Source organism: Anas acuta, chromosome 1 (assembly GCF_963932015.1).
Source record: "Anas acuta chromosome 1, bAnaAcu1.1, whole genome shotgun sequence".
Classification (NCBI taxonomy): Eukaryota; Metazoa; Chordata; class Aves; order Anseriformes; family Anatidae; genus Anas; species Anas acuta.
In genome coordinates this window covers 143685021-143712144 of record NC_088979.1, presented here as the reverse complement: position 1 = coordinate 143712144, position 27124 = coordinate 143685021, and the positions used below count along the sequence as shown (strand labels likewise).

The following is a 27124-nucleotide window of genomic DNA, read 5'->3' as shown; positions in this document are numbered from 1 at the left end:
TTAGAATAGAGAGCCCTTTAGAATAGAAGCTGGTTGCTTATTTTTTCTGTTCTCTAAAATGAAGTCTTTTGGCTTCTCAGAATGGAGGTTTATAATCCCACTAGGGGGAAGAGCAGAGAGAAGGAACAGGAAAACACTGACAGACTTTTCTTCCATGAATTTGTCTCCTTGCTTCTGAACTCTACACATTTCTTTGACCTCCTGAGATTTCAAGCCAAAGATTTCTACAGTGTAAAAGTTCTTCCTTTTGTGGTTCTTCCTTTATCTGTTGTCATTTTACTGCCTGTCCCAACCCCCCCCCCCCCAAAAAAAAAAAAAAAAAAAAAAAGACCTTTTAAAGCCTGGGGAGATGTGTTTCTGCTAATGTTCATGCATGTTACATAGCTGTTGTTTAAAAATGGATGGATTCAACTTTTTGGACACTTGAAATGATAAGTAATGAATCATTCTGGCTGATTACTTGAGTAATCCACGAACAATTGAAATATGCATGCAAAGAGGAATGATATAAAACACAATAGTACAGCCAGAGGCAGGCAAATTGGAGGAAAAAAATAAAAATAAAAAATGAAAGGGGTTCTTTTTCCAGAGTTTTATTTCCTGGAATTTTTTTGTCAGGTTATGGTCTCAAAACTGCATGGAGGTTGTCCTATGATTCCTCTTTGGGTGACATCACCTCTCTCTACAGCTGTTCAAATAGGATTTGACTGTCTGGCAGAAGTAGCCAGATGCTCCTATGTCTGCTCTGCTTGCAGGTCACAAGTATCATAGGGAAATCACTCTATGCTAAAATCAGAAACAAGTTAGCAATAACAGTCTCAGCATGGACAGGTTGCTTTTATTGCAAGCAGCAGTTCATGAATGTGTCAGTAGCACCCAACATCTTTCCTTTCTTCACCACTGTATCTTCTGCTGTAGAGAACAGCTTTAATATTTTATTTTATCTTATTTATTTTATGTTGTTATGTTATTTTTTTACATTTATTATTATTATCATCATCATTATTATAATTATTATCCTTATTTATTTATTCATTTTCTCTCCTAATGAGAGAGAAATTAATCACATCAGAAGCTTTTCAAAGACAAGAGATATGGTGAGTATGTTTGAGTACCCACCACAGTGTTACCAGACCTATAGATTTGTTTGAAATAAGAGTCTAGGTACTGAAATATCTATTTGTTACTCACGTTATGATCATCATATTCACATGCTCATATGTTAAAAAGCTTGCGTGATATTGTGGCACTACATCCAAGACAGCTTAAGAGGTTCATAAGAAATTCATTTAAGTTTATTCTCTGAGGTTTTGTCTAACTGCTTTGCAAGTGTTTAAGTAAAAACATAGAAATAACAAGCTACAAGCTACAATAGTAACTTGAACTAAGTGGTTGTCTTTCTCTTTTCATGTTTCTCTTTCTTTGGTTGTTTACATGTTTGAAACTTAGAGACATAAAATTAGATCTCTTTCAAGAACCAGAATACCGCCCTTTTCTTCCAATCCCTTTGTTCTTTAGGGACAAAGGCACTGACTGATTGCAGATTCAGATCAAACAAAAACAAGGTACTGTAACATAACAGAAACAGCCTCTTTTACTGTGTAGTTTACTATGTAATCCCTTGAGTACCATGCAGAATATCTCAACTAGGCTGGCTTGCATTCTCACTCTTCCAGTATGCCCCATATGCCCTACAAACGTTATAATGAGACTTATACCACTGATGATGAGAAATTCACCAGAAACTTGACTTCTGGAGACTAAATATTACTGAACTGATCTTTCTCTTTATAACATTTCCTATCTTTTTAAGGGATCGGCACATTTCAGACTTCTCAAAAAATGTGTGGCACCTTCTTGACTGAAATAACCAAGATTTCTGTCACTGATGATGGCAAAATGAAATAAAAATACAACAGAACCTGGATTTATGGCCACCCTGAGTGAAAACTTTCTTTGTACTATTTTCATGTGTTTTTTATGAAACATACTGAAGAAGTGACAGTCAAAAAAACATAGTAGCATTGACTGTCATTAAATTCTAAGGAAAAAAATATCCCCATTTCCTTATCCTGACCAATAAGTTTTAAATCTCACCAGTGTTCATTTGTCTTTGTCTTTGGTGAACTGGCTATAAGGAGGAGTGGATTTTTGAGACTTATTGAGACACTTATCTCAGCCTGAGCCAGTCAGAGGTTACTGTCTCTTTGAAATACCTTCTGTCAGACATGAATTCTAATCAACCACAGATGTTTATTTTCATTCACTGAAGACTTGAAACCAAAAGCTAGAGGTGACTTTAGCTCATTCTTGTTAATCTCCTAGGTCCTCACTTTGCTAAATTTAATCAGTGGCTACTGGTACTGACTTTCTTTCCCTGACATCAAGAAGAAGACGGACCTACTGAATTCATCTCATCCAGCCTGATGAGGAGGCCTACAGTTCCAGGAGAGTGTAGGATGTAGATAATGACATTAATTACTTCTCAAATGATCAAACACAAATGACTCCGTTGGTACTGGTTTTGAGGGGGACAAAAATCCACAATGCTGGAGTAGAAACAGAGTGAATGCAGCACTAGTGCAGATCCTTCCCTGCCCCTGAAGAAAAGTGGAAAAAAAAATTGTGCGTGTATACAGAAAAAAATTATATTCTGGAAGTTATAGAGTTTTATTTTCTCTTTTTTGAGACTAACTGGGATGCATACATTTTTACACATGAGTAATACGGAATGTTACAGTATAAGTGTATATTTGGAATCAGTCTGACTGTCTAAAAAATAAATTAGAACATGATACAAAAGTCTGAGGTCCATATTCATTCATACGAGACTTATTCTCAAATAAACATGAAAATATTTTGTTTCCCTTCTCTTAGATGACTGACAACTACACAAAAAGACCACAACATTTGATGACTATGGAAGGAATAAGGAAGAGGAACAAGAGAGAGAAAAAGCTGAAATAGGCTTTGAAATATGTTTGTGTTCTAGGGGAAGCAAATTACTTCCAAAATATGGAAATGAAGACACAGGGGTAAGATTTCTCTCTTTAAGGATGTATCTTGGAGAAACAGTACTTCTGCTTGGGAGCTGGATCTGAATCCAGCTCAGTCTCTCTCTTCTTCACCTATCCTCCCTCCCCCCCTTCCTCCCCAAGATATAAAAGCAAGCCGGGTAGGGATTTGAACTATGTTCTGTATATGATTGTTAGTGTTTGTTGGTTTTTATTTGTTTCTTTGTTTCCTTTTAAATACAGTTTTATCTTTTTAAACAAGAACATCGAGATTATGACTTCATAGTGACAACAACTCTAAACAAAAACTTATTACACAAAATATTTGAGAAGCTTAGCAAGTCAAGACAGCTTTTGTGATCCCAGTGATTACAAACCATTATCTTCATCTTGGTTTGGTAGCTGGTTTTACCAGGACCTGGGAACAGTTTTTCTGACAAGCAGTATTCGTATCCCTTCGGCCCATGAGAAGCAGAAACAAGGTACCAATATCTGCAGGAATAATGCTTATTGATGCATCATGTTTCTGTCAGGTCCAGATAGCTGTTGTAGGGTTTCACTTAACTTGAGTTGTTTTCTCCATGGACACTTATGTCTGTGTTCTTTTGTATAACTTCCCTGTGAATAAGAGAAAAAGACATCAACTAATTCACTTAAACTCAAAGGGGCATGACAATCAAATCATGACAATTCAACCATTAAAAATGTTTGGTTTTGTTCTTCAAGTACAAAGAGAGCCTAGACAGACATCTAGAGCTAAGCAAAATTAATCTCAGCCTTCAGCAGGAGGTACATAAATTAATAGATGACAGACTTAACATTAATCAGATCATATGGCCCATACACCTCCAAACACGCTTGAGTGGCAAAACAGTGAAAACTACTGAATTTTTCACATTTAACCCAAAAAATACCCTTCTGCAGATGTAGCTATAATATGGCTTTCTGCTTCTCCAGAAGATGAATTCAGTGGTTGCTGGGTGTTAGCTACCTGCTGTATTCTTTGCTTGTGGCAGCTAACCAAATGGAATGCACAAAACCTAACAGGCCTTTTTAGCCTGGTGTCAGGGTATGAAATGACCCTATAAACTGTGGCTAACTCTTCTCATGCCAGGGTGAAGAAATCAATCTGGTAATTATTTTTTTATATTTTTTTTCTTAGCTATTCTCATCCTCATCCTCTCTGACCAAGATGCTGCCCTGCTAGTGTTCTCTTTCCCATAAATATACATGTCCTTTCTCAAACATAGCAATCTGAGTATTATTAGCATAGAAATGATATCAAGAAGTATATGTAAAAGCCATTTCCTTTACTCTCTCCTTGAAATTGTGATTTAACCACTTCAATAAACAGCAAAATCATTTATTGCACACATCATTACCATTGAAAAGATTAAGATAGTCTGGAGATCAGAAAGAAATAAATCTCCCACGCAGAGGAGCAACTTCTGCTTGCACCCATCCATCCCAAATTCCTACACGTTGCTCCTCCTTACTAAGAAATGTCTATAGCTTTCCAGAAGCTGTCTTCTGGATGGTGTCTCCCTGCTTCTGGCCAAGCAGTCCTGGAGGTTTTGAAGGATGAGCAAGGAAAGGCAATAACAGGTCATTAAAAACCCACCGTCAACATACACAACTGGGAAAGTGCTCTGCCTGTAACCTGCCCAGAGATCAAGAAAATCAAGCAGTCTCTAATATGACTTCCACAACCATGGAAGAGGCTGAGAAGGGCCAATATTTCAGTACCTACTCCATTTTTTATTTCAGCCGTGCCTGTTTTATTACACAGAAGAATGTGTTATGATTTGCAACGGGTAGTGATAGTTTATTATCCTGAAGAATGTGTTGGACAGCTTCATTACACAGACAATAGATTCATTTAGCTGGTGCCTATCTTTTCTGAGACAAGTTTTAAGAGCACTCTATTGCTTCCTGTGCATTTGATGAAAATACGTTTAGACTGTTTTCTCTAAACACAAGTTTGTTTGATAGGTTCCATGTCCTAATTATAACATTTCACTGCACATAATATTGAACTCAAGAAAGAGCTATTATCCCTTGTCTGCTCAGCACACAGTACAGGGAGGTCATTTTCCTGATTGAGGTCTCACCATTCTATTATGATGCAAATTATTTTAGAATAATAATAGAAAAAGTATTTCTCATTGATTATGAAGTTTAAGCTACTTTGTAAGGAATATATGGTAGTTTGCATTATGTTTTATACAGTTATGCAGAGCAAAATAAGAACGGTCCCTATCTTATGCATAATGCTATATATGAGGCATACTGTTTTTCTCGAGCCTGCTGTGTCTTTGTCTGTAAGTCTACATTGCATTACAAACACTCATTTGCTAAAATAACTTTAGGTATGTCATCCAGAGCTATGTACTTGGCAATCTCACATTACTGCTGAAAGCTATGAGTCCATTCTGGCAATCTTTGATTTCACTTAGTGAGCTCCTCAACTTGCAGTGATGTTGGTAGCTGGTTGGCAAATGAGCTCCAGCAGTATTAACCAGAAAAAACAGGCTGCACACAAATACTCTTCAACTGTGCACATCTGACCTTCACTGGTCAAAGCCACACACTGTTGGATAATCTCTGCTGTTTCTCACATTTTGCCTCTCTCTCTCTCTCTCTTTTTTTTTTTTTCCCTTTAAAGGCAGGAAAGTAGTGCAAAGAGAAGGCATTTTTCCCTGACCTCATTTGGATATCAAGGACAACTCCTATATCCTTAGGGAACAGATAAGTATGTGGGTTGAACATGCTGCTTCACACAATTCGTGTTCATGAAAACACTTGACTTGTCAAAAGTAAACACCTGCAAAAAAAAACCCTGTTTGGGCCTACTATAATTCCATTGCTCAATTGGCCATATTAAGTGCATTTTAAGAAATTTATTTTGTCTCTCATAACTGCACACTGCTTTGTTTTTGTAATTTATATCTTAAGCTTTAGTCCCAGTGTAGTCACAAAACCTGCAGTATTTAAAAACCCAACTATTACTGTGCTAAGCTAGGGTAGAAGGCAAGTTTCAAGGCTGCTTGAATTAGCTGGTAGTTTCTTTAGACTTGGAGGTTTGAGGGTTTCTTTTTTCAGCATGTTGGTAACTTGACACCTTTTTCTATATTCAGAATGGGCTTGGAAAGTGATGAGCCACAAACAAATTGAAAGATTTGTTTCCCAGCTTAAACAGCATGATCAGATTTGTTTACTCTTGTGACTACAGTGTCTCCTATTATGGGTGTGTACACCAGAATGCTATTTGAATTTTTTATCCCAGGATAACTAGGGAGACAATAACTGCACAATGCTTTGTTTTTGTTGTTCTGTAGCTTTAGATATGTTGGATTGATATGAAAGACAGAGAATATAATTGGATCATTCAGAATTTAAAGTTATCGTTTATCATCAAAGTGCTCATAAACACCACCAATTATGATTAAAGAGGTTTATTATTTGTTCTTCCACAGGATAGAAAAAAATTTTCATAAAATAATTACTGGAAAATATGTATTTTCCCTGGATAATAGTTCTATACAGTTGTTTGAGTTAAAGTTTAAATGTCTTATATTTCTTTATCATAATATGCTTACTCTCTGACTTCCATGGGCCTGAGGAGAACTACAACAATGGTGTAATGATTTACTTCTTAGCATTTTGTTACTAGTCCACACATACAATTTTAAGTGAAATGTTATTCCATCAGTTTTTAAGAATAAATTATTCATATTTAAGCACTCTAAATAGTGTGGCACTATAGATTTAATGTGTTAAATATGACAGATACTTTTCAGTATTTCTAAGGATCTGTTGATAGTAATATTCATTTTTAAATCTTTTAATTAATCATTTTTAATTCTTTTAAATTCTCTCCTAAGAGAATTTAAATTGTCTTCTAATTCTCTTCTCTTCCCAAGGTAGTGCAAGGACAACAGCACGTGGTGGACAGTGAAAGCAAGTTCCCAGCAATATCAAGTCACTTGGGAAACATGATGCAGCCAGTGGTGAAGCCCTTGTGTAATTTACAGTTTCTTTGCTGTCTGGGATGAGTAGGGTATGTTGTGGGGTGTGATAACAGAGTCATTTCAGGAACACCTGCAGAGATGTAAGAAGTGACCCTGTCTGTGCTCTTTAGCCACTCAAAATGAAGTTACCTCCTCCTTCACAAAAAAGGTCTCTAATCCAATTCACTGTAAAGTCATCTGGGTTATGACTTACCCTTGCTCATGATCTACCTGCTATTACTGTGAATTGGAATGGGAGTGTGTGTGTGATTCTTTGCAGTGTCTTGCAATCTCCAGCCTGGTAATGTCTTAAACCATTCTATCTAGACCCAGAAAAACTCCATTACTGAGACTATACTATATAAAAGATGTCAAAAGAACCCATGTCCCAAACAACTCTGTACTTAAAAACTTCACAGTTCCTAACTTATTTCTGGCAATTCTACCTCATGCAACCAAATACCAGTTACTGGAAAACCTGTGGTAGAATTGCAAAAGCTACCAGACCTCTGAGATGAGCTTTTGCACTGGTAAGAATGAACAACATTGACAATGAACATTTCTTCTTCTTGTTTGGGAAAAAATAACATCTCAGCATAGACAATTTTGGAAAGAACAAGCCTCCTCTGTGTCTAGCTTGGGGCAATCAAAGTGTTTATGTGCCCTCTCTGTCCTGGCCTAGGAGGCAGATGCATCAAAACAGTGAATCCTCTTCTGCATCACTTTTCTTAGTGCTTCCTGGTTCTGTTAGATCTGGAAGATGGAGGGGAGACATGAGTACAGGTGTATTCATAGGGTCTCAAAGGTCAGAGACTTGTCCTGTGAGTGCATGTTTATGTTTTGGTATGGACAAATCTCAATTTATCATTATATTATCAACCAATTCACTGATAAATACTTTCTTGCAATCTTACCTTCAGCCTCTGCAAGAACTGAGGACAGGGCAATAGATATCTAAGTATGATATATCATCAGCATGCTTATTACCTGGAATTTTTCTGTTAATCCTATGGAATTTGAGTAAAAGCTTTTAAGATGTTCCCAAGATCTAATAATTCTTCAGTCTCTTCTGCCATGAAGACTGAGAGACAAACCAGTAATCACAACATGAAATATTGCATGCCTTAGAAGGTTCATTTGCTTAGACTTGGTATCCTCAAATGTTAATGTAACATCACTACAAAACAAAGCCTTCTATATACCCAGGTACTGGACTGGCAGAAGAATATAGTTGGGAAATGTGACTTCCTTCTCTCTCCAGCCCTTAACTTGACAAAAGCAATCAGGACAGCTATAAGCAGCCTTCCAAGAGTAAGACAAAACAAAATGCCAGCTATACCTAAGATCTTGAAATATATGTCCTGGTTCCCAAAGATTCATCTGGCTTTAAAGTCAACTGCTACTGCTGTGACAATTGGTGAGTGACCAGCAGCCTTGGAATGTGTGGTGCTGTTAGCTCAGGACAGTGACTGAAAGTCTTGTGTCTCAAAGAAGAAATGGCTATGGTTCTTAAGGTTAGTTTGTCCCTATCCCATCTTCTCCCCAGTGAAGATCCAGCAATATGGAGGCTGGCTCTCCCCATCTCTTTTATTTTCTTATTGGCTATACATAAGCATTTTTTTTTTTGGGGGGGGGTGGAGGGGGGAGAAGATGGGAACATCCCATCTCCACTGCTGTGGAGACAACAATGAGGAAAGGTAATTTCAGGTTGGAAGTTTCCTGGAGCTTCTCACCTTCCATCTCTCCAATGTCCTGAATGCATTTTGGACTGCTCTTCTGGCTTATTTTACAAATGCTGATCCATCCTTCCTGCCCCCTGACTTAATGCTTCCAATTTATTTAAAGATAAGCTCTGTCAGAAGTTTGAGTCTCAAGGTGGATTCCCCTCTGACAATGCCTGTAAGTTAGGTTTTCTCTGCCTTTCTGCTATCCCACTCCTCTTATATGTACCATATATCAACATTGAGCCCGCAAAAAAAAACATAAGGTGATAAGAGAAGGAAAAAAGATTAAACTAACACTAATAAATAAATAAATAATAAAAAATAGGGTTTATCTATTCCTTTAAATAGCTCAACTTCCTAAGACCTCCTGGTATGTAATTACCACAAGATAAGCTCTGCAGAAATCCACTCAAGCCTCATCCCAGGAACATATTGGTTTGCCTGCAACTGCTCACTCTAGCAGATTCTGGCTTTGTTTACCTCTGGGTAAATCTGGACAGATTGATGGACTGAAGATGTGTGACTGAGATACAAATCAGCTTATATAGCACATCCTAACATTCTGCTCCCTTCAAGGAGCAGATGTTATATGTCACAGCAAGATAGGATTTTGGTGTAAAAACAGACTCCTGGCCTCTGCCCTTTGTAGAAGAGGGATTTTCCTTAACCAAGTTTGGAAATAACAAGTGCAATGAGGCAGTGCTCTTTCACCCTCCCAAAAGTAAAAGAGAAACAGAGAATTGTGACTTTGCATCCTTCCTTTCTAATTTAACCACTTTTTTTTTTTTTTTTTGAAATTACTGTAATGATTTTCATATATTGGGTTGTGTCTGTTAATTGTATATTGTTTTCAAGTCTACTGCCTTTAAGTCACTGTGCATATTCTCAGCTGTGTGTACGTGTATTGGGAGACTTACCCAATAAATAGGTAAAATAATAGGCTCACTAGATATGCTACACAATTCACACCTACATCAGTGTATTCACAATTTTCTTTGTTTCCCAGTGCAGCTAGTTTCTTCTTTAGTTTATAACAGTGTGATAGTGATTGCTGAAGTTCAAAGTCCTATGCACTTTTTCTCTTGCGTCAGCCAATCTATCACTCATTTTTTAAGGTATGAGAATAACAGAAGTTAAAATCAAATCATTTTTAATGCTCACCGATAGCAGATTGAATCTTATTTCCTTTTAGTGACAGAAGCGTAAAGGTCATACAGTAAAACATTCTAGAAACAGCTAGAAGAATCTTTTGTTTGTCTTTGTAGACCTAATTGTGTGATTTCTTCTCTTATTCAGACCAATAACTTAAGAGAAAAAAAAATAATAAGAATAATAATGATTAAAAAAAACAACCAACCAAACAAACAAAAACACACAGCTCTGTGGCATGGGACTCTCTTCTACTGCAGAGGCTGAGACCTCATTGAAGACGTTCATTCTCATTGGTAGCACCATAGGAAGATATCACCAACAAAGAGCCAGAAATTCTTACCCCTGTGAATAACAACACCTCAACTAGCATTTGATTTTCCCACTGTTAATTTGCTGTAGGTCCTTAGAACAGCTTCTGTCTATGTTCATCATCATTTCGTTTATCTCTACCCATGTAGAGCTGTGTCAGCTATGTCTTACAGTCAGGACAGGCTGTAGAAATTTGAATAGCCATTTCATAGTATTTATATATGTGGTTTTTGTTTGTTTGTTTGTTTTTTCTGTGAGATACTTAACATGTGACAAATGATTTAAATAAAATTATTGTAAAACATTTCTGTCTGTAGGTCCCATTCGAGTTACTAGATTAATATTGATAGTTGGTATGGAAAGACATAGTTTAAACCAGCCTATTAATTTTTGTGGGAATTATACAATGATTTGTCTTCATCTGGACTTTTATCTAATGTTAATTCCCATAGTACAGGTAAGAAGATTGTTCAGATCTTGTTTCTTCTCTTTCTTTCTGAGAAGAAGACCTTATATTCTCCTTGAAGAATTGTATGAGGCCATCTGTGCATTAGGTCAACACCAAAGTTAGAGGTTATTCTTCTTGATTTCTTCTGGAATATTCACCAGACTTGCTCAAAACATATTAAAATGGGCAGCTTCTCTTTTAGAGATATAAGATCGGAGAGCAATCTGTACAAGCTAGAGAGTGATCAAGCCATTGGGTGGTGGCAGATGGCCTTCCTGATTCCTGAAACCTCAGTGACTGCTGGTTTCTGCAGTGGTCTCATGCATTGTGCTTACTACCCACTCTCTTCACCTTGTATCTGTTTGCTCAGCACCCTTTTCCTATAGGCTTCTGACTCCAAAACATCCAAACTCTTATGCACTGGGGTAGCTTGCTTATTTCGGGAAAAACATGTCTGTTCTGTAAGTCATGACTCTACTTGACAGCTTTACCAGATTGAGACCAAAATACTCAACCCTTTTGAGAGTGGGATTGACCTGGTGTAATCCATGTGGTTGCCAATTAAATTAAGGTTCTGTTGCATTTATAATTAAGAATCAAATCCTGATTTTTTACATGGCAAGGTGGGAGTTGAACAACTATATCATAAAAAATAAGGAGTCACAAACTTGCCTTGGGACTAATTCCTGTTTTAAGTAAATTCTTTAAAATGCTGGCTTTCAGTTCCAGTTTATACATCTCCAAGAAGTACAACTGTTGCTGTCAATACCACAGAGCTAGAAGAAGTTCTGTTTCCCCTCCTGCCCTATTACTCAGCAAAGGACTATTCATAACTGCCCAAAATAAATATGACTTTATAACATAACGCTTTTACTATGTATTGCCATCCATCCATCTTTTTGAAATATTTCACTATTTATGTTCATGCATTTATACTCTTTCTTCTGGTATACTGCTTTTTAAGTAACATTGTCTAGGGTTATGAATTCATGTGGAAAGGAAAACACTTAAGGACTTCTTATTTTCTTCAAGTGAATGAGAAAATGCACAGTTAATGCAAGCAAAAAACATCACCAAGACAAAACAAAACAACAAACAGACCAAAACACTGCTATGCTTTTTCATCTCTTGCTAACAGCACCATTATTAGTGTTTGACCATAATGGTAAAAGAAGGTAAGGGGTACATCAAAAACAAGAAAATACAGGTCAAACGTTGGCTTTCAGGAATGGTGTCAGAGGCAAACTGCAGTAGCTGTTCTCTTTCCTCTAGTATTTGCTCTGCAACAGAGCTCAGACCTTGAGTTCAATCCTATTCCAAAACAAAAAACATTGATTATTTCTCTATAACTAAAAGAAATTTCCTTTTCACACAAAAATGTCAGGATGAATTTCATATTGTTATGTAGCTTTGTATGCTCATTTAAAAAAAAAAAAAAAACTTTTTTTTTTTTTCACCATTTATAAATTATGAAACATAATGTTCATTTCTTCTTTATTCTCAGACATAGTACTGACCTGAGTTCAGGAACAAGAGAGTTGCAGGCAGGGTATTGATATATTTTGATATTGCAGCTTACAGCAACAAAGAGAGAGAAACTGTTGCATTATTTTGGATATTTCTAATAAAAAATAAAACATAAAAAATAAATAAAATAAAAATAAACAATAAAAATAAAAATAAAAACAGAGAGCAACAATTTCTAAGAACAGAGAAACCTTACCTTCCTCAGCATATGTGATATTCTTCCTTGCATAAAATTTCTAATATTTTCTGCAATATATATATATATTTTTTTTCTTTCCATTGAGGAGTAAAAGACTGGATTAACATTTGGGCTGTGCTCTAGGTTACTACATTAGTAAAGTTACAATGCAATGCATTTGATTCTACATGCTACACAAAACCATTTTTTAGTTTCGTTTAGTTGTAAAAAGATAAACTGGAAAAAAAAACACACACACAAAAAAAAAAAAAAACACAGATGGAATATATTCTCCAATGTAAAACTTAATTTAACTCTACTATAACTCTAGTTAGAGCACCTCTCTGATTATATTCCTCATCTCAGAGGGAAAGAGAAATCAGAATTGTGTACTCTTTAAAGGTAAAATCCACAGAGAGAAATGTTAACATTTATATTGTTCCAGTGCCCTTTAATTCAGATCCAGATTTAACATCCTAAATTACCATCTTTAGGTGATCTATTCTCTGAAAGTCAAAAAGTCCTATTTTTTATGCTCATTTCAATGTTGTTCAGCCATTAATGCTCACAACAGTGTCATGAAGTTATGGTATGGTTCTTTATTTGCCAAGATTTTAGCCTTCTTCTACTCAAAGTTAGAGTCACACTGGAAAAATCAACATGGCACTTGGGTGTGGTTTCCTTCAGTATTCAAATTCCCAATAATAAACTTTTTTTAATGTCAGCTATACAGAACTCCATGCAGCACAACTGGCTTTTGTAAAAATTCCTTGACCATGTATAACAACATGTTCTTTCCAGAGAAACACAGTATTTATAATAACCAACAACCAGCAGTGTGACATAGTACTCTAAATGTGGATCAACATTGCAGTGCTCCAATAAAATTTGATTTGCCTCTAAGGTGTGGCTGTGTCAGTGGGGATCTGGAGCTTTTCCCTTGGCATAGGAGTTCCTGCCTTGGCAAGTGAACACTCATCCACTACATCCATTCTTTTCCAACAGCATTTCCCAAATGTGCCTACAAATGATTTGTCTGGGTGAATGGTGCTTGTAGATACCTGAAAGTCAGGCAAAAGGAGGTCATCCAGTAAGGTCTTCCCAACTGTAAAATGAAGTTATTAATCTAGTCACCATATTGGATGATGTTGTGTGATACCTGAAACCAGGTCTTGCATTCCTTTCTGCCCTGGAAATGTCCCCTACCATCCACTGAGTTGGATGGGACCATATAGCCCTGTGTTTTGTATCCCTGCATGCAGAGGTTAGTGGCTCCTCTCATCACATTCCTCCTCTCAATCTCACTGGCTCATTTCACCCTCTGTTTCCTCTTCCTGCTCAAGCTGGCATTAGTGATTTGTCAGGAAAAGGTTTAGACTAGCTCTGCTTCCCTGAATATGGTGCGAACGAACCCATTGAGGTGAAACAGACTCTCAAGTGATGGTGAGGGGCTTCCTCTTGTAGACACCTTGGATGGTCACGTGTTCACTGGAGAGGATTAGGTGTGCCTGTGAAAGAAAATGAAATCTCTCCCTATCTTTCCCCACCCTGAAGACGATAACCTTGCACAGGAGGAAGCTCAATGCTTATGCTTGAGACATAGGACACAATATTGCAATCATATTTATTCTTTTAATTCTCCACAAATTGAATACAATTTGAATCCCATATGATTAGAATAAAGAAAAGCAGGAAGGAAAGACTGTAGAAGAAGACTAAATAATGGAAGAAAAAAATAAAAGTGCACACACACACTGTTAAAAACAAACAAAAAAAACAAGGAAACAAACACCTCTCCCTTAAATTTAGATACTTAAAAGGAATCTTAAAATGACATCTATCCCCTCCACAGACACATTTCTTCTCTAGGGCTTGCTGGGAAAAATGTAGTGGCAGGAAGGTAACTACTGATTCACATAGAATTGCCATGGATGTCAAGCAGGTCACCAGTTGTTTTACTGATGCCTGTATTAGGAGTTTTATTCCACTGTTTAAATTTCATTACAGAGAAGAAAGAAATAAAAAGTTATTTGGTGGTATAGAGGTGGCTTTACATGCTCTGGTTTCCATAAGATGGCACTGCTTATTCACATACCTCTCTGTGGGTCTTGAAATAGGGTGGGATTGAAGCAGTAGGTGAGGGGTGAAAGTGTTCCTGAAAATACCTGTACAGTAGATACAAAAGCATTATTTGAAATGCCCTTTTATTTAACTGACAGCAAAAAGTAGTTTTAAAGGGACCTTTTCTCACCCCTACCTCTCTCCATCTGGCAGTGAAGCCTGGAAAATGGAGTAGTCTGAGGACTCTGACCTCTGGAGACCTGATTTGAATATGTATCTTTGACTAAGAGTGTTCTGGGGTATGCTCATGCTGTTTCATCTGAGGATCTTTGTTCCATGCTCAGCCATACTGCATACAAACTTGTTCTCTCCATGGGTAACAGCTAAACTGAGCCAACTTGCGTCTTTCAGAAAGAAAGCAAGCTGCGAGCAGCAGGATCATTTGCTTCTGGTCCTTTCCAGATTAGAAAGATCAGCCATGATCCAGAACAAGTTTGTTTCCCTCCCCCAGCTCCTTCCCCATAGATATCTGTGTCCTTACATATGCCATAACATACATCAAGATAGACTACACACCTTCAGCATTCTGTAGCAAGGAACCTGTTGGAGGCTGCATTACCACTCTTTCATCATTTTGGACACAGAAAACTTACAAGCACACAAGGTCAACAGGGGCACCAAAGAGTAGAGGGCAATGTAGACCAAGGCTTAGGCTGTAAGCACATTGCCGTTGCACTCTAGAGGCTGTGAGCTTCTAGTCCTCAACAGCTTGGAAATGAACCATTCCACAGTATTGTTTTAGGGTCTGTGGTCATCCTCAGATGGCCAGGCCCAGTTTGGTGATGTTCCCCTGTCTACAAAGATATCTCTGCTCTCCTAAAGAAAAAAAGCATGGTTGGCCTGTGAATGAAATAGCATTGCTGGGTCTGCTACAGTCACCCAAAGACTAAGACAAATGCATCAACAAACCAAGATAGGAAAATCTATAAAATCCATAAAATCCACTGCCCACAAAAAAAAAAAAAAAAAAGCCAATGTAGCAAGAACAAGGGTTAGACTGTTCTATCCGTAGAAGCCAACACTTCCCTGTCTGACTGGCTTCTGCCTGACAGACGTGAGGCTAAAGGTGGGATGTGTGCATCTCTCTTAGGCTGCTCAATAATTTAATAATTACCACTCACATGAGAAAGAATATTCAGAGGGTTGTATGTTGGTGGGTCATGGTCATGCTTAAGTAAGTGACAGAAATTATTAAAACCTGGACTCCTGACAGCATCTTGTCATGTGGCTTTATGTGCAATCAGTTGGTGGTTTTGATATTGTCTTGTGTGTTTCACTATCAGTAGTTGATGGCTTGAAGAGCAGGGTTATTTAAATATTCCTTCCTTTAATTTTGCTCATTCACATAGTGATTCCTCTTGCCCATAGACAAGACTAGGCTGTGAATCTGTGAATCAGAATTTCTATCCCAGAGGGATTTCTGATATCTAATCTTTTTTTTTTCTTTTTTTTTTCTTTTTTTTTTTATTTTTAATAATAATATTTTGGAAAGTTAAAATGTTTTGTTTTGACATTTTTTGACTGAAATGAACAGTTTTTGTGTTCCCAAATTAGAATGTTTTATTTGTTGAACTCAGATGAAGCTTTTTTATTTGAAGTTCATTCAAAATTAACATACCTCTGCCAATGGTGCTGCAGATTGCTGGCTTGCCACTTGTTTTGAGAGGAAGCTGCAATGTGTGAAGGGAAATAGAGTGTGGGATAAAGGAGATTGGCCTGTAATGGTGCATGAGAAATAAATCATGTGAATTCTGACATAACAGAATTTAAAGTGTTCAAGATGAACATGTTTCTGAACAAAGTATTATGCCCTACAGTCTGTAATGTCTTGGAGACAGGATCCAATGGCATAGCAGAAGCAAATAAATGGGACATTCTGACCCAGCCAGGAACAGCACTAAGTATCCAGGGGTGCTGTCTTCACAGAGGTAAAACTTCTTGCAGTAGGTCATCATGTGTTTTGTGCCAAAAGGCAGTCGTAGCAACCTTTAAGAAAGAAAAGGTAATTTTATGGTGTGGGAAAAGGGAAGGGAAGGGAAGGGAAGGGAAGGGAAGGGAAGGGAAGGGAAGGGAAGGGAAGGGAAGGGAAGGGAAGGGAAGGGAAGGGAAGGGAAGGGAAGGGAAGGGAAGGGAAGGGAAGGGAAGGGAAGGGAAGGGAAGGGAAGGGAAGGGAAGGGAAGGGAAGGGAAGGGAAGGGAAGGGAAGGGAAGGGAAGGGAAGGGAAGGGAAGGGAAGGGAAGGGAAGGGAAGGGAAGGGAAGGGAAGGGAAGGGAAGGGAAGGGAAGGGAAGGGAATTTTTTTGATGCTGTTGCAGGGTTCTCTATTTACCATAATAGAAAAACCTCAATACATAAGGCTTTGGTTACTAACTTGTCCAAATCACTGGCAAATGCTCTTCATCCTATGAGACACTCAGACTATTTTTTATCCTATTCCAACAGGAAAAATCATTTTTGAAATTTCCTGTAGGCATTTCCTTGTTAATAGCACAATGCTTATTTTTGACATTTTTTAAACAAAGCTAAGTCCCAGATTTCAGGCTGTTAAATTCCTTCCTTGACCATAACCCCTAGGACCTCTAAGTTGTCTTGCAACTGGAGCACTGGGAGTTGAGATTCCCAGGCTCTGTGGCTCTGCAGCCTAGCAGCTAATTGAGTCTGTTACAACTTTCACTTCCTCTCTGTATTGACAAACTCTTCTTTTTACTGTATTTAGCCTGAATTTTCTGAGTGTTTTGACTCACACTGGAGTTTCTGAGTGCTTTGACTCACACAGGGCATCTCAGTGTTCCAAGCCTCTGCTGTGGAGCTTGGAGACCAGCAATGACTAAAATCTCTTCTGAAACCCTCTACCAACAAGGTACAAACAGTCCAACAGATTAAAAACCCTATTTAATTGGTGGAGAACTAAGACACCTAGCAGAGAGTCTCAAGCGATACTGAAAGCTTTGGTGGAGCTTAGACTTCAATGTGACCTGTGAAGTAGAGCACTGTAGGACAGTGGCTCTTTGAGATAACTACTAGCTATGTGTCAAAAAATTCCATACATAAATTACTCCTTATACTGTAAGAATAATATCATCTGTCACTGGAAGGAGGTGTTCAATACCTTTATGCAGTATGAAATTCTCATAATCAAAACCAGCAAATCACATAGAATAGAGAGCAAGTTTCATCATTCCATTAACTTATCCTAAATATGTTTCATACTAAAATGAGATTTTCCCTCTGTCTTTGAAGAACACATTTGATAATTGTTTTTGTTAAAGAACAGGCCACAAAGAACCTTTCAAGTCTCTAGGTGTATCTATGAATCAAGGATGGTCACTCAAATCTAGGATGACAGTGGAAATATTTATGGATACTCATCAGCAAAATATTCTTTATTCTTTATTCTTTAATAATAATATTATTTATTATGTCTGGCAAACTTCTAAAGACTAGATTCTAAGTCATGCTGCTCACACACAGTACAGACTAGAGTTAGGTGATATAAAGAGCTCAACATTGAGAATGTAATTTGAGCCATTAACCAAGGAAAATTGACTAAATATTTGGTACATTTATCCACAGTATCTGAACATTTATGTAGGACCATACATTAAAAGTTTTGTTCTTGGGGTGGTTCAGAGAGTACGATGCCAGAAAGAAACAACTGCAATGGATGCTTAACATCAGAAACTAAAAGACATTTCAAAACTACTTTTGCTTGATGTAGAGCCTACCTTGAAATAAATAAATAAATAAATAAATAAATAAATAAATAAATAAATCCAGTCCTGTCAACCAAACCGTGCACAGATCATTAGCAAAAATATTGGATGACAGCCACTTTCTATGCAGTTTGTAACTAGCTTGTCAGTAAGCCTGGAGTATGTCAAATACATTGTCACAGAGGGAAATAAGGGATAGCTGGTGGCATGTTTTGGACACACCCAAAAAAAGACAGACTTAAAATTTTCCAGACATATTTTGATGAGGATCTCCCTTGTCCATGCTTTTCTCCCTGAGCTCAGGATGTAGATCAGAGTATTCATCTAACTGATCAGCAAAACATAGTTTGTCCTTTACATATAGGATGAAGTGCTCACCAAACTAAGGAACACAGTTCCCAAAATATGTTCTTCAAGCATCACACAATAAGCCCATAGAAACCCTACCTAATGTTGACATGGACACGGGTTCTCTGAGGGCTGGGAAAGCGATGGAGTACAGGAAGTTATGCAATTTCTTCTAAGGGTAAATCCAGGTAAATCAATTAATTAAGAGTGAAATAAAACAACGGACTTCTACAAAGTAAATTAATATGCTGTATTATTGTCACATGGTGAAGGGTTTATGCGTTTTAGCATACAGTGTACAGTTATCATATGAAAAGTGTGCCATCTTGTGGGAAAATACAAAAAATATCAAACAATGCCCTCACATGCATTCTGCATACATTATGCAAAATAAAGATTGTGAACACATGTTTGAAGGAATATTCAGGCTGAACACTAAAGGAACAAAACCTTCAATAGACAGGTTCAGCCTTCTGACCTAAAGACTTACTTGGGTTTTGTAATTTTCAGATTAAGATGATGAACTCAAACAGTATATTTATTACTGAAAATTCCAGACTAGCATATTTTTCCCAGTAAGCTGTGGACTCCTACAACAGGGTAATTCTTACCTAAAATAAATCAGCATAACCCAGCTAACTCATACCATCGTAAGCTGTCAACTTTTTAAGAAAGGAGTATGTATACATGTTGATCAAAAGAGACAGAAATAAAAGTTAAGGGAAAAGGAGAAAACCACTTGCAGAACAAAACTTATATCACCAGGACCTCAGTCTCTGTGATTCTTGGCAAAAAACAATCTGGAAAGACTTCACATTCAAAAGAATCTAAAGATATTAGCAGTAAAAAAATGAAAACTAAACAATAGCAATGAATGTCTTGGTCAAAGATCAAATGCTCTACATCTTATCCTTGGATTTGTGTAGTTTGGAAAAGTAATGCTTTTCAAAAATATGTTTGGATCTAAGTATTGCTGGACTGCTGTTGCTAAGGAGTCCTGCTGTGAGAAGCATCATGAGGCAGTGAAGATGAGAGAAGAGCAACATCCATGTGTGGGGTCAGGGCAAAGAGGCGAAGAAGAAAGGTAGGGGAGGTTGTTCTTTAGCAAAGAAAATAACAAATAGTCGACATCTGTGAGGAAAAAAAAAAAAAGTCCATGTTGCATTCTTTTTCATCCCAGTTGCTAGAGTGAGTGTTTTCTCCTGTGGCAGAGTTTGCCCAAGGCCCATGCTTGCATGGAGGGAACTCAAGGCCACTGCTTATCTCCTCTCCTCACAGCTGGCTCAATAGCTGTGGCACAGAGCTTCTAAAATATGAGGTTAATCAGCATTTTTATGACTCAGGCTGCTCGAGCCTCCAAGTGGGACTTACCCTTTGACGAGAAAAAGTGTCAGAAGGGTCTCATTAGCTGTTCTACACTCTCATGCCCTTTAAAAAATATATGAAAGAAAATTCCACTGGATTGAATACAAAAGGAAAATAAAACAACAAACAAAAGCACAAATTAGGATAAAAAGCATTGTTATAAAATCATATTTGGACATGCATGCTTCAAACTGAAACATGAATGAGAGATGCTAAATAGTGGAAAGAAAAAAAAGATATTACTAATGACTGTCAGAAAACAAGACTGTCAGAAGTGTTAACAATGAACAGAAAAGGTTATTTATTTATTTATTTATTTATTTTGTTTTTCTATTTTGTTACTTGGAACTCTTCCTTTATTTTTAAGTATCTTCAGATACTTAAGTACTCTGATGTACCAAGAGAGAATTTTTGGTCTGTGGTTTTTTTTTTTTGTTTGTTTGTTTGTTTGTTTTTTACATTAAGCATGCTAATTACAAAATAAGGAGAAGGTCCAGCATCAAAACAATCAGAGAATTCACGTGATATGTCCATGGTATTGGCAGAACTTAATCTAAGTGAGTGTAGATCCATAAAGTGGAGCAAGATTCACAGAAATGTACTTTAAGTCCAGTACTTTAAGTATGGAGCTTAATTGTTCTCGGTTCCCTCCCTGGAAGTCAATAGAGATGGGCTCCAGAGCCCTCCAAAGAATTTTAGTTAGTCTGAATTGCTCTTAAAGGAGCCTAACTCTCCTGACAAATTACAGATGTAAATTAGGCATTTCATTTACATGCCTGAAGTTAAGCAGATTGAATCAGGACTTCCCTGTGTCCATGTTCATAGTAGGGATGTTTTGTTCAGGTAACAAGACTATATCTAGACCAAAGTAAAAATGTGTAGCACTGTTAGAGGGCATCCAGCAACATAGTCTTTAACCTATTGATCTGCCCTGATTATGAACAGTTATCATCCATGTAGATGTTAGCATGTGTTTGCTGATACAGCCACTCAACAGAGAAAGTCAGCCTGGACCAAAAGCCGAGTAGGCACAGTTATACCGTCCCCAGGCTGAATCATGCAGAGAAAGTTCTGAAAATATTTTTTGTAAAGAACAGCATCTTTTGTGCCTGGGATTGCTAAGAAGAGCATCGAGTGTCAAACATCACACTGTCCCCTCAGCTTAACTAAAATATCTGTCTAACACTTTGCTGTGTGTCATGTGGGCTTACCCACTGGCTGACATGCAGGAAAAGCTGGACCAGCACTGACAATAAAGCTATCCACAGATGTAAACTTTTTACTTAAGGCACCTGTGAAGAATGTTGCTTTTGCTGGTACAGAAGAATGTTAGTCTCTAGCAGCAACACAGTTGTTTGCATCAAAGTACAGGTGAGCTTTGGTAAAGCAAACAGAAGAGAAAATGAGCCATGAAGATGGTGTCTGGCCTTGGTGTTTAGAACAAAATAGAATAGAACAGAACAGGATTTTTCAGTTAGAAGGAACCTTCAAAGATCATGTAGTCCAACTGTCTGATCATTTCAGGGTTAATAAAAAGTCAAAATGTATTAATGAGAGCATTGTCCAAATGTCTCTGGAACACTGACAGGCATGGGACATCAACCACCTTGTTAGAAAGTCTGCTCCAGTGTTTGACCACCCTCGGTCAATAACATTTTTCTAGTGTCAAGACTTAACATCCATTGAGTTTTTTTCTTCTCTATTGAGAAGAAAGACAGAATTAGCAATGAATCAATGTCAGCTCCATGCTGGAGGAGTTTTTTTACATGTAACAGTGGATTATGTAGGCATAGGCTGATCACGTCATGCCAGTGAGCTTCACTTAGGAAGGCTCAGTCTCTTAGTTATATTAATTGGGTCTTCCTTTGATGACAGAATCAATTCCAACGAAGAGAGAGGGACTGTATTTGAGTAAAGGCCTAATTAGGCTAGTAGCAACTTCATATTCCCACTGCTGAATGGCCTCTTTGTCAGTTCAGCACAGATGTTTGATTGTATCCTGATTTCTTTTTTTTTTATGCACAGCCTCATTGGTTCTTAACAAAACAAAACAAAGGAAAAAAAGTGCAAAAACATTGTTGCATATTTACTCTAAATTTCTGTCAGTTGGTTTTAACCTTTCTAAAAATGTAGCTTACATTGAGTTTTGACTAAAGATTACTTTTTCTGCCTGTAGTCTGTGACTAGAACAGGACACTGTAATCATTCACTGACACTAGGGAGCCCATGGCAAGTTCTGGCAATGCTGGGGAAGAGACAGAAATCTCTTTAGAAGAAGAATATTAAAAGATGTGAACTTATCTTTCCTTGAATTAACATAGCCTACCATGGGCCATTAGGTGATGTGCACTGGCTGTACGATATACCTCTAGTTCTTTGTTTCTCCTGGCAATTGACACTATGCTGGCCCCTTTCCCGGACCAAGCTATTCAACTTGAGACAGTTACAAACCACAAAATTGGATCTAATTTTAATTTCCCAAAGCCCAGGACAGGGTTTTAGTCCCACATCTAGTTAGAATGCTACTTCTCATAACAAAATAATTTCTTTCAAAAACGTATCTTACTTTGATGACATGTCCACATATGACATAATTTCAGTGATTTATGTATCTATTTATTTATCTATTTATTTATTTTCAGTCTTGTCCAGGCTCCCAAGAAGAGCTGACATAGCTGCACTAATACCTGCTTCCTTGGACTTTCAATTGGGTTTTGTATTAAATTTTCTCAGCAGCCTTAGAAACTTACAGTCATATGATTTTTAAAAGGCTCATGCCTAAGGCAGATTGCCTTTCTTTCCTTCCCCATCTCTTTAGGAAATCTCCCACCTGCACTTTCTAGTGTTGAGCTCTGCTTGAATAACTGATTTCTTAAAAACAAACAAACAAACCATAAAATCCTTCAGCCCTTTTACATGAGATATACCATATTTTCCTCCTTGCACACACACAGAATGAGGTGGAGGAGTATGTTCGTCTCTTCCTAACCCACACATACATTACAGGAAAACTAATTAGGAACCCAGAGAATCACTAAAAGTGTGTTATCAACCTACTTGGGCCAGTAAGAGCCTAAGGCAACCACCAGCCAATGAAGGAAAGAAGTTATTGAATGGTTTAAAACAAGTTCCTGGAGATTTTAGATCAGAACTTCAAAACCCTGGCTGGCAATATTTTTTCCTTTTTATTCTGTTCCAGAAAGAAAAACTAGGTGACCTTATTTCAGTTCCTAAAAGTTTTTGTAAGCCACAGAAAATTGTGTAAGAAAGCTTTTCCCTACTCTGTCTGATGACAGCATCTGTTTTCTGAACCTGGGTCTTGTTTGTTCTAGGCAGTGCTATGGATGAATTGCACAGGCAGTTTCTGTCTCTGTCCTTTAAACCACATCATTTTTAAGAAGTAATCCACAGTATTTTTTTTGGCAGTTTTTTCCAGACTGTCTCGAGATTTCAATTTTGCCAAATTTTGTAATCACAATAAGTAAAATTTTTCAATACATTTATTCCCTCTGTGAGGAAAGTAAGCCCTATCCATCTGTAGGAGAGTGCAGGAAAGTACAGGCTGCACAGCAGTTCTGTCACTGTTGCCATAAAAAGCCCTAAGAGAGTAAAGCTAATGGAAGATCACTCTTCCCCTTCATCTCATCACCCCAGGGACTGCAGTAACTCTCAGTAACCCTTTCAATTTCCAGAGCCTTAGTTAGATTCTGAGGTTTTATCAAGATTTGGCATCATGGCTGATGACTCAGGTATGGTTGAGCTGTGAACCTCTTTGAGGGAGACAGCAAATAAAGATTCTGTGTAACCAACTGAGAAGAAACTACTAGAGGCATTATTTTGGAGCACATGCTGCAAAACTCTAAGAAGTAGGGATGCAAACAGGGAAACCCAGTGACCGGGCATTTAGCATGGTCACTGATGGACAGCTGTCTTTTAAAACCAGGCCAATTCCACTATAGCTCCTCATTTGTTATTCTTCCTATGCTTCCCAAGAGTTCAGGTCAGTCTCACTTATAAGAGTACATGTTTTCAACTGTGCCTCTACTCTCACATATTCAGCAAGGAGAGAAGAAGTGTTATAAAAATTCCCTTTCTGACTAATGACAAGAGTCAGGATGTCTGAACCCTAACAGCCAGTCCAGATTAGGAGCCAGGGTAAGGGATGAATCTGATGAAATCTGCAAATAAGCTACATATTTAACTGCAACTGACTTCAGTGGAAATCTGATCCAAGGAAGAGCTGCTGGATTTGGCCTGAGCAATTTAAATAATGTGAGACAACTTGGTCAGTTTCTTAATTTTCATCTAGACCATCCCTTTAGATTTAACTCAATTTCATCAAAAAAGCCTCTTTCTCTTTACTGAGAAGCCTGATATTGTGCAATAGGACTGTGAAAAAGCATTTGGGGGATGTTCTGTAGTCAGAATGATCCATGATTGTGATACTGATTAAAAAGACCTCTAACAGACACTCAAAGAAATGTCTATTCTTGGATAACCTTGTTTAGACAAGACTTTGAGCCACCTTCTCTTGCAGCTGGCCGTGTTTTGAGCAGGGGGGTGAACTAAGTGATCTCTAAAGGTCCCTTCCAAACTTCATTTTATTTTCAGTTCTATGAATCTAGTGTTACAAGAAGACTCTAGTACACTATTAGGCATTCTTTATTCATGAATTTTAAATGATGATTACATCACCTCAGCTCCCATTCCAGGTTTCAGTACTTGTATGACTTCATTGGTTTCTGGAGAATCACTAAATGAGTGAGACAGTAAAGAGTACATGATACTCCTGCTCAGACTTCACTAAGATGAAAGAATAGACCAAGTGCATATGATAGTAAATACCTGTTTCACATAAACAGTTTGGAATTTAACTAACATGGGCACATGGTTTAAAGAATATGGTTACATTTAAAGCCTTTCTGATGCTTGCCTGGCTTCAGCTGTTCTGTATACACATTAGTTGTGACAAGCAGATGAGGCAAGCTAAGGGACTGTTTAGTGTCTTGACACAATATCCCTTTCACCAACAATGAGACAAGCTAAGATAAAAATGATTTTGTTCATACAGAGATGATATTATGTCTTCTTACCCTAAGACAGCCCTAAGCGTCCTGATCTTATAAGTGTTTATTAATGTTTATGCATGTGTAGTTCTCCATTTTCCATTGCAATGTCAATATACTGAATGCTCAGTCTACAGGATTAAAGACTTGGGGCAGTTGTGAGTTCTGTGACTAATGAGAGTGTCAAAACTGTTTATGTGACTTCAGGCTGAACTCGCTAAGTTATTTAGACATCTAAACATGGAGAGGAAGACCAAAGGGAATTTTTGAGAGCCCCTCTTCTGACTGGGAACAAGCATCCACATTTTTAAAGGTTCAAACCTGTGAGAGGATGTTCATATCTAAAGTGAAATTTAGGTGCCTTATTCCAAAATTTATGTCCTGATCATCTGCTACTTGTTTGAAGAACAAGTATATAGTGTCCTGACAAGTAGGTGTTAAGGTACATACTAAGGAATAGGTTTTGTATGTTCTTTCTGTTGAAGGGGTGATTTTGTTTGGAAAAACGGAACTACTCCAGGCCTAGAGAAAGATAGCAAACTTGATTCCCCCATTGAGTGAAAGATAAGACAAATAAATACACTGAGGAAAAAAAATGAATTTATTTCCTGAAAGTGTGAGTGCTGAGTCCTTTTGATTATTTTACAAAGGAACAACCACTTCGTCAAATGTGCCTTAGGACTAGTGTGAAAGTATAAGCAGTCAGCTAGAAGGGTCAAGGCTCTAGTTCCTAACCTCAGGATTACTTCCGCTCCCATTAAAAGGTTAAAATAATGCTGCCTACCTCTTGAGTTTTAGCTGGGCTATCCAAGGCAAGCCTTGTCTGCCTGTGAGAGGGGGAGGTCACCCGCTGTTCAGCCTCTTGTGTCACTGGTCAGCTGTTGTGCCTCAGGCATGATGGAGCTTTGCACCCAGGCTCTGAATAACTACCCATAGCATAGGCAGTAAGCCTGACTCTTCCCAGAAGCGTTGCTCTTTGACATGACTGCAATAAATCAGAAGTCCTCCCTTTGGGGATTTGTTTATGAAAATGTTACCAAGAGCATTTTTACTGGTTTTATATTTAGTTATTTATTGGTATTATATTTAGATCCTGAGGGGATGAAGTTTATTTTCTCACAGCTTAGTGGCACTGAGAAAAACACCATTGTTGAAATACTTATTAATTTTTTTTCATATCTTTCTGTTTCTCTTTATATCAATATTTACTGTACCAGTTAATAAACATGTTTTCTTAATGTTAGGGGCTCTTTTTTATTGCTCCTTTTTAAGCTGCTACCAGGTTAGCAATCCACCTTTAACATCCAGTGCCTATTATCCTGATCTCAGTTACCACAGAAAATGAGAAGCCCTTGCCACAGAGATCTCAGGTCCTTTGCATTATTCACAGACTTACATGAAGTTGGTAAAGACCAGATGCAACAGGGAGGGGAAGTTGTTTGTTTCAGTTGTTGTTTTTTGTTTGTTTAATTTGTGTTTGTTTAATTTGTTAATTTGTTTAATTGTTGGTGAGGTGCTATGAAGGAAGGAGCAAGGGCCTGTTATCAGTGAAAATCCACGAGGTAGGTTGCTGAGAAATGCGTGTGCTTTTTCTTTGATTGTTTTTAAGAGGAAGCAGATGTAAAGTTCAAATGTTAATTTCCAGTATAATCTGTGCCTGGAAGTGAGATAGCAGGCTGCTGGCCTACTTTATTGCTCTGCTCGTTGAAACCTTACTCTTGCTCCTTTTCCTGAGAGAAGCAGGGAGAGCTGTGTGGGACATAGCTAGGCGGGACAGGGCATATAGCAGGAGTAACTAGTAAGTAACTGGTAAGTAACACTACTGCTTGAGGAGAAGGGTGACCTGAGTTCTCCTGTCCTTCTGCAGTTTTGACCAATATTCATGAGCCGCAGATGGGAGGGATAATTTTGCAATCATGTGAAAAGAACAGCAGATTAAATACAATCACGTTGTTTCAGGATTTAAATAGGTTAATGCAATATAATGTGGTCACTGGGCTGGCTAACTGGCCTTCCTAGCTCACCCTTCTTAACCTTCCCTTCACTTAAATGACCATGTGAGAGGGGGGGAGGCATCATAATTTTCTCTATCAGCTGCAGTTATCTCACCAGGTCCAACTAAGGCTGAGGTAATTCATTTCTCTTCCATC

At 37.8% G+C, this 27124-nt stretch overlaps 1 long non-coding RNA gene across 2 annotated transcripts in view; it reads left to right on the top strand.

Moving 5' to 3' along the window:
• LOC137845461 (uncharacterized) overlaps nt 1–8002 on the top strand; it is a 37826-nt gene extending 29824 nt beyond the window's left edge. For both annotated transcript variants that reach the window (XR_011090218.1, XR_011090217.1), the window contains 3 exons: nt 2878–3035; nt 5680–5766; nt 6938–8002. This is a non-coding gene — a long non-coding RNA (uncharacterized lncRNA). The remainder of the gene's footprint in view (nt 1–2877; nt 3036–5679; nt 5767–6937) is intronic.
• Nucleotides 8003–27124: the final 19122 nt, after the last annotated feature.